Source organism: Branchiostoma belcheri, unplaced genomic scaffold (genome assembly GCF_001625305.1).
Source record: "Branchiostoma belcheri isolate BF01 breed outbred unplaced genomic scaffold, Haploidv18h27 scaffold193, whole genome shotgun sequence".
NCBI lineage: Eukaryota > Metazoa > Chordata > Leptocardii > Amphioxiformes > Branchiostomatidae > Branchiostoma > Branchiostoma belcheri.
Window position 1 is genome coordinate 94,352 of NW_017803413.1, and position 9,141 is coordinate 103,492.

Consider the following 9,141-nt stretch of genomic DNA (forward strand, 5'->3'; position numbering starts at 1 on the left):
AGCTCTACTTTATATAACATGGGGCAGATTAGTCGTTAGGGCTCGTCAACCAAAGGTAAGGTCCTGTGAAAACACGTTCAGAAATCTGACGAATATCGGCTTGTCATGACTTTCCCGAACCACATCCGTGTAGCGTAGCCTCTGCCACAGACGTGCACCTGGCCGGAGGACCAGGCGCCGCCGGTCACTCCGAGACGCCTTCCGGCTCGCCGAGAACGGCACTCGACGTTCTTCAAGGGCAAAGGTGTGGTAATCTGTGAGATAAGACACACAATTGAGTCTTCGATGAGGAAGATGGACGGTTCGTCATCTCAAGGTGGAGTTGTACGGGATAAGGTTCCACCTTAATTCATCTTATCGTGACGGGAGAAGTCTCCGCTTACAGAAGGGTTCCGGAACTGTCCTCATGCCGCCCTGACGTCCACAGGACCTGACGGCACATGGGTATCCCTGCGGTCTCATGTGCAACTGGAAGCCGTATAACAGCGTTCTGTACATATACTTTTAAACATGCGTTTTACTTGTCAGTGTGCAGTAGTCCATTTCATTTCGATATCATAACATGCACCTGTGCCTACGAAGGAAAAACTAAGGCAAGTAGAACTGTTGGTGGCAAATAGAACAGTCTGCTGTCTAACATAGGTACGACGCGTGAGACAGAAAGGCAAAACACGTATCATTAGCTTTTGAGAAGTTTTATTCACATACAAACTTCAGAGGAATCTTTCGACATTCTCATCACCCAATCTGTGTGTGCTTTATCAGAAAGAAACAACTCTTATTTAGACTACAGCAAAACCAGTCGCTGAAATGGTGAAAACACGTGAAAACATGCACATGCACATGAAAACAAGATAAATTTAAGAAGCATGTGTTAATTCGTAGGAGAATGTCGTCCTCTCCGCATAAATGATAAAGCAAGATCGTTCCTATGTATACAGTGACATTACCTTCACTCAGCGGAGTACCGTTAGAAATAGCAACATCGTACAATGAGATTGTCAACAGACTTGTTTTGCAGACGCACCCCGCTGACAGGTGCGCGGAATGGCAAATATTTTCCCGTTTTGTTGTAAAGGCCAAACAGAAATAACTGGTTGTGGTCATGCACAGAGAAGGGTAGGATGAATAGAAGAGTTCCTATGAATCATGAGGCCCTTAAAAAATTCCGACAGCTTCCAAAATCACAGGCGCCGGGTTAAGGAGTTTAGGCCGGCCAGCTTCCCGAAGATGCGTGCAGTAGGAAGGGTCATTTGTCCGATATCTACTCACAGCGTAAGTCACTGAAAGCTCGGACACAGGTAATTTACCTTTGGTGCTGAGAGACACACTAAGTACCACGAGAAAGTTGAGAGAACGCGTCGCGGTTCACTGAGCGGGCAAGGGTGCAATCTTTCACGCCCATAAGACGCACTGGATGGCCTGACGCGTTGTTCGGCCATGGATTCCCGAGTCATCGTGTTACAACAACAAAATTCTTCCCTTTGTGTTGAGTCTAAAATATAGACTGAGAAAAATGAAGTTTTGAAGGACCACGCCCCCGAGAAGACCTCGAAAAGTGCGGACTTGTCTTTGGTCTCCTCCGAGGCTTTGATGTGCTGGTGTTGTGGACGTGCTGTTAGGGACGTGACCTCTGTCTGTTCAGAGCTAGCGTGCAAGGCCGCTCCCCCCGTGGCCCTGTGCAACCAGTGGCCCTGAAGAAGTGCAGTGCAAAGAAGAAAGAAAAGCACAAGAGTGAACCAGAACAAAATCTACTGTATGTTTAGATGGTTTTCTCTGGAACAGCCTCAAGGATGCATCGAGCCGAGTGCGCCGTCAGCCTGTACACCTGTTATGCAGCTAAGTCTAGCTGCATAAGCTTGTGGTAATTTATCTCTTGATTTGCTGACTTGAAAAATAGCTCAAAAACGTTACATATACACATCTAAAGAACGTTTCGCAGTATGGAAAAATATTGTCAACTGCCTTTTGTACAGTTCATTCATTGACAGTACTTTAAACAGGTGGACTGAGTAGATATCAAACTCTCTGTCATCTATTTGATTTTTAGTCTCCTTTTAAAAGAAAGCAATTACGTCACTTTCAAACGTCTGATTTATTCTTCGTAGCTCATCATTTAAACCTTTTGCTTGTGTTTTTCCTAAACATGCAGAATCCTGGGCCATAAGACATCAAAATAGAGCACAATTTGTACATAATAAAAGGACGTTAGTATAAGGTCAGCATTACGCCCAAATATATTTGCATCAACACGTTATATTTAGTTCAACCCCTGGCTTTTCGGCAGGACTTTTTCGTCTAACTAAACAAATTCTAAACTTTATCTTCCAATGCGAAGTAATTTGGATCCAAATTTTGAATGTGCAAGTCCAGTCTCTGTGTGTGAAGGAATTCCTTTGAAAGAGACTTCCTGAATTTGCACGTTCGAAAATTTAAGAAAGTCCCAAACTGCCCAAATTACTTCGTGTTGGAAGTTAAAGTTTAGAATTTGGTTCAAATGACCTCCACCAACACAGTAAACAATGCGGCAGCCGGACTCTCTCGGCAGGCCGATGATTTTGCGGCAGACTGGCGGGAGAACTGAGCAAAGACGTGTTATGGCAACCTGACTAGTTTACTGAGAGACTTGTTCTTACATCCAGCTGATCCGTCCATGGCGGGTTCAGTAAGACAGGGCCACGCGTGGCGCAGCTGAACGGAACTGGAGACGTCATGTCCGCTGCCGCCAGGAGAAACACAATAAATGTATTGTCTGGGCACTCATGTACCCGTGCACGGCCATTGTCGGTAAAAATAGCAGAGACAGTAAGCCGGCACGGCTTGTTCTCACGTTATCTGTACACAGATTACCTGCAACTCAGGTAAGATTAATCTTGACCTTGACCTTAACAAGGCCCAGTAAGAAAAGTTTGTCAATGATAATGTAGACATTTAGCCACAGCACTGGACAGCCCACATCACCACAGACCTGTACAAGGCAAATGGTTAACGGTTTAAGGTGTCTGAAAGTTTGAAAATACCACGATGGCTTCTTGTCGGTGTGTCATTTTGGACTGAGATCATGAAAATGAATGTTAACGTTATTATGATAGTGAAGGATACTATGCCTGGTTGACGATGACTATTTCTGTGACGTATGTATGACGTTGCCATGCCGGCCCGCCCCGACAGGTGTGTCCCTCCTAACGCGTCACCCTGCCCCGCCCACACGCCCCGCCCGGCCCGCCACCTGTCTTCTGATGCTGTGAACTTTTCACCCTTGTCCCACATCTCTGCTTGCTTTCACTCCGCGTGTCAACTCAGTAATGGACACCTTGTTCCACGCTGCACTTTTCCGACCAACAATGCCGGCTTATTTGGAAGTCATTTGCACATGTATACCTGTGCGCTCCTGGAGCCGGGCTGGCTCAGGTTACCTTAATCCGCTACGCGGACACACTCTGAAAACAGGGCCTTGGGTTTCTTCTACAACAAACAACATCATCAAAGCAAGGTCTTTTTGCCAGAGTTCTATCAGTTTCCCCCACAGAGCACAGGTGTGTGAACTTGTCATGACACAGGTGAGACAACTCCATCCATCCATCTACACATCCATCCATCCATCCATCCATCCATCCATCCATCCATCCATCCATCCATCCATCCATCCATCTACATATCCATCCATCCATCAATCCATCCATCTACACATCCATCCATCTACATATCCATCCATCCACCCATCCCTCCATCCATCCATCCATCTATCCATTTTAGCCTCCTGTGCAGACTCTCTAGCGACCACGTTTCGTAGGGTACTAGAACGTCCATCCATCCATCCCCCATGGTGACCTGACAGGTCCCCGTGGTGTGGTTTTACCGTGCTGACATCATCAGCACCTGTGATCGTGCCATCTTGTACCCACCTTGGATTACTTGAGACAACGGCTTCCCAAATCCCGGGCTCATCCCCCTACCAAGCCCCCCCCCCATCCTCTCCCGTGGGCGTGTCTCTGGGGAATGTTTGAGACAGGTGATCACCTGGCCGTACTCCAGGTGTGTTGGCGGGAAAATCAGCGCCCATTGCCTGCTCCCTTAAATAAAGTCGTCTGCATATTAAGGACCACACACCTCCTGTAGAACATATACCCGTATGTCCTCATTGTGGTGCTCCTGGAACCGTTCTCATTCGCATTCTTTCTGTTTTTTCTTCTTTACGACTTCAATATTCATAATACAAACTGAAATGGGGAAGAACATAACTCAAACACACGAAAATTAGCTGTGGGGTCGCACAAGTAAATACAACAACTTCTAAGTCAACTGTTCTGAAGATAAATTCTTGTAGATCTACAGCCCTTACACGTGTATTTCCATGCCGTCTTTCAAGAAATGCTGTAAGAATGACCTGTTGTGATTCAGCAAACCTCAATAAATACAATTAGTGTCGGACATACTTTTTCACTTTGTTCGACGAACAGCATAACCGTTTATCGCTGTACAGAGAAATGATTAGGCCGTTGTTAAGGTTTAGTTTTGCGTAACCAGCAACACGCAAGCAAACAAACGTTTCAATGAACCCGTTTGTGAGCAGTCAGCTACGAAAAATGTGCGATAAACGGAACGTTTAGAGAACTGATCACACTGTACGGGACAACCTGTAGTTGTTATTGTTAACTATTTATACATCGAAGAACAACAGCAACGATCTTATAAATGTGATTTATTTTAGTACGCACTAATATGTTAGTGTGAAAAATAGGTGAACTTATAAGGTTATCAACCCCAAAGGAAGCCACTATCGTCTCTAGCAGCAACTGCAGCAAATGTTTTCCTATTTTTTTTTCATAGAAATTCTGATTCTTAGTTTAGGCACGCTCTGTGTACTCTACCAGTATGAACCTAAAGTACACTGACGTCTCCGGATTGGAACTGTCCAACCTTAAGTACCTCTGTAAATTGAAGAATTAATTAAGGGCCATTTTACATGAGTGAGAAGGCCTGTAAATGTTTCTAATTATCGTATCGAAATTATAAAGTGCTTTAGAAGTTCTGGATAAGGGTATCAATGAAGCTATGTCCGAGGAAAGGTTACGGTAATCACGTACGGACTAAAAAAAGTTCCTGACGGAGAGAAAAACAAGTCGCTGCACGTCTTTGATGTTCTGTGCGCCTGTCAGACACGTCACACACAGGGCACCCCCCGTGACGCGCGACCTGTCACCGGACATTATGAACAATTCAGCCTATCCATCGTCTGATGGGCTTTCATTCCGTCCATCCATCATGTTGGATTTGCCCCCTGTCAGACTCACACGTTCGGTAAAGGTGTGCAGGTACCTCACCTGATGTGGCTGTGAAGTACCTGGCTTCTCCACACCTGTTTGCCCAAGTCGGCGCCCACGTAAGTGTCACCTTCCACATGACGAATGAGGGAAAAGAGCATCTTCTCTGGTCTTTCAGCTGCAGTGGCGCGTGAGTTCGGTAACATGCGTGCCGAGTTCTGCTGACCGGGTCGACAAGCTATAAGCAGCTTAGAAACTTCAATTAGTCACTCAGTTCTTACTTAATAAACACCTTGTTCTATGCAGGCCCATTTCTGAGGACATACATACGCGGTCGACCCGTATCACGCTTTGTTGATTTCTGCGCGCGTATTTGGATGCAAGAAAAATATGAAAATAGTCGACGGGTAGACAAATAAACGCACAACGCGTAAGCTATCAATGTGATAAACAACAACAACAAGATACATTTGTATAAATGAATGAATAAGAAAAGTTCACTAGATAAGTATTCAGGCTCTTGATATGCATAGTAACCACAAGGCTCCTTGGTACTCGATGTGAGGGGTCAATGACCGAAAGGCTCTATGTGATGATTTTCTCGTGACTAGAAGTTCCAAATCCAAGTCTATAACGGGATCTACGAATGCTATGGTGTTTTTTGCTGTTCCTTGCACAGTACTAGAGTCTTGTGAGCAACATCTATGATCTTTGCTTGGACAATCATCAATTATCGTAGCCAGCGAAATTCTCGAAATGAAGACTGTCTTAAAAGTTATGAAACTTGTTTGGAGATGTATTGATAACTGGGCGACATCTTAATAAGAATTTTTCACGAAAGGCGCAAACGTCAGTACTACTACTTCTCTACCCCCACGCCAATCATCACGCCGCGCGGCTGTCAGTTGACCGAGTTCTCAATAGAATTGCACGTAGGCAAATGCGTCATATTTACATTTGTTGCCTCTTTATTGAATACCGCGGATAGCATGTGTGACAATAGCAAGTAGTTCAATAAGTAATGACCGTTGTCCTGTATGATTTTGACACTGGGAGCTAACAGATTAGTTACCTAACCTTGTGCTGGGTGACACGGGGGGAGGCGGAGACCTGGCTTAGGGTCACAACAGTCTGTGTAGAGGTGTGGATGATCATGATGTACAGGAATCAACAATAGTTAGGCGTTGTTGGTAGCAGCCTTGGTAGTAGCAACTACCGTAAGGATTGTAACGCTTACAACACCCCTAATCTTCAATGCACACTATCGAAGCCCCTTTTCTAATGACAAAGGAGTTATTCTAATATCGAAAACAGTTTTTTAAATCATGTTGAACAGAAACACCCGAGACCTGTGGGCCTGAGCTTCTCTGTGCGTGTTCTAGCTTTATGCACTACGACAGTCAAGCCGAATGATACGCTGAAATTTTAGTGTCCAACAACCAATTCTGACACACATTCCCGCATACAACTGTCTTGTCAACCAGTCATGTGGAAAGTCTTTTGACCGGACTACCCTTTATGATAATAACAACATTGTGCTGACTGGACCTTTGTATAGCTTGTACAATGTCAAATCATTTATCATTCTGAGATGTTCATGTCAGGAAACTTTAGGCTTTTAAAGTTTGTAACTTTGTTTTTATATGTAAAGGCGGTAACCTTCCAACCTGTGAAGAAAGGCCTTGTGACAAACCAATTCACAAAGACGCATGGAGGGTTGAAAGTGCAGCATCTGAAGATGAAATATGTGTCATTTACCATCAATCGTCCTCCGATGTGAGGAATTTGACAACAGACACGAGTTCTCCTCATGTTTACCCACACAACACCGTCAGCAGACGAGCCGTTCACACGTTTGATAAGACAGAATCGCCTGTCGCCCCGAGAACGTGAAATATTCATTCATGGCGGGAAGTCGCTAACGAGATGCAGAAATGACATGTTCCAATCGGGCGCACTATTTATAGACAGGAGTAGATTATCACCCTCACGTTCTCCCACCTCCCGATACGGTCCCAGGCCGGTGACGCAAGCGGCGTATTGTCTAGCTGACCAATTTGATGCCAGATTTATGCGCAGGACAAACAGCGATGTTCCGGCCCGTTAGCTGCTGGTAGGGGACCAGGCCGAAACAAGGAACACCCACCAAGAGGTGAATAGGGTGATTGTAGGGGCGGGCTGACCATGCCCACCGTTATAGCGCCTTCCCACAGAGAACATTGTGCAAAAATGATGAAATTAAATCTTTACACGTTTATGTTGTCGTAAGTCGGGAGGGGGGTTGTGTGTATCTAGGTAGATAAATCAAGTTGCAGTGTCGGTCGCTCTATCCTTTAGATGGAATGTTGAAATTCTTTTAAGAAATAAAGCTATGTTGGATTTAAACCTTGTATTATACTGGTTCTATAGTAGACTCTACCATCATTTATATAACTTATAAAATGACTCTGTTGCTCTCATAGAAGAAAGCTGCCACACAAATATCGTCTTGTCGACAGACCACACAATTGGAATTTCCGACAGTAAAACCTCCACAATCAAACTGAAATTGATTCATAATAAAAACAGAACATGCCAGAAAAAAACACAATGGTTGAAAAGACGGTTGAGGATGGCACTGTTTCGCTGTAAAAAGTGACTTTTTGACCCCGTTAATCAGATGTGCACACACACCACTGTAGACAATTGATCAACACCGAACTCATTCATTGTCCTCCAGATTTCGATAATATGAAATGAGAGACCCTCTTTAGAGATTGAAAGAGACGGCCGCTATCTGGATGAGACCAGATTTATATCGCTTTCGTTCGAGCTCTTTGGGAACGAATTGCTCTCTGATGAAGAACCACAGAAAGTCATGGAACAGTCGGACATTTCTCCCGAACTTGTGTGCGGCTTCTGTAGAACGCGCCTGAAGTTTGTACAGCGTGTGCGGCAGTATTACCGATAAGTTCACGTCCTTAGAGCACACACAATGCCTGATCCAAACGCCTTTTTGCCATCTTGATAAAGAAGAAACGCGGCGACATACAAACCATGCAAGAAATTACCATTCTCGGCTGCTTAAGCGCCAATCTCCTTACAAGCGGTGCCCTTTATGGGGCTTTGGTGTGTGTTCTGGCTCCGAGACAATAAATGTTTACAGTGTTTGGCTGGCATATTGACCCAAAATTTGGGATGTCAACAGCGTTACAAAACATCTCAAACGGACCCAGTTGCTCAGATGACAGACGAGTTGCATCCGAGTATTTGAGTTTTGTTTTAAACGCAGTAAAACCCGTCTATTAGGTGTGACGTTTAGGAATTAAGTAAGAGAAGGCAGAAAGCTTTCAGACCATGGGAAAGTTTTGCCGACTGAAGTCATCCCACGAAAAGCCGCCCCTTGAGCTTTCATATACAGCTGCTTCAGTACTTAGACGCTCTCAATCAGAAAATACTTATGGATCGGAGCGGCTTTTTTTCTGGCTTCTAAAACTGAGCCGCGTGCACGGGGGTGTAGTAAAGCAGGGTCAGTCTCACATGGGTGCGCGCTGGAGTGACGCTGGAGGGCCACTCTACATCCAACTGCGCCCTTATATTTGCAATTTCAATAAACCCAATATTCTATAGTTTACGTTGCCAGGTATGTAAACACTTTCCCCGGCTCACATTTTTGACACAAGTAACTTGTGTAAAAGTCGAATTTCGAGTCGGCAAGGCTGGCGCCCTGGATTGTCTCGAAGATGTAGGGAAGATAAAAAACGCAGTTTCTCATTTCTGGAAACTGTTTATCCCTCAGAACGTGATGGAAATGTTGTTGATAATGCAGGTGACTGGCACCTCTGATAAGCAGCACGACTGGCGCCCAACTTGACACATCTGTGAAGGTGTCGTGCAT

The 9,141-nt window shown here is 44.9% G+C and overlaps 1 pseudogene; it reads right to left on the minus strand.

Moving 5' to 3' along the window:
- Positions 1-1,647: 1,647 nt before the first annotated feature.
- LOC109468138 lies at positions 1,648-9,141 on the minus strand (annotated as a pseudogene).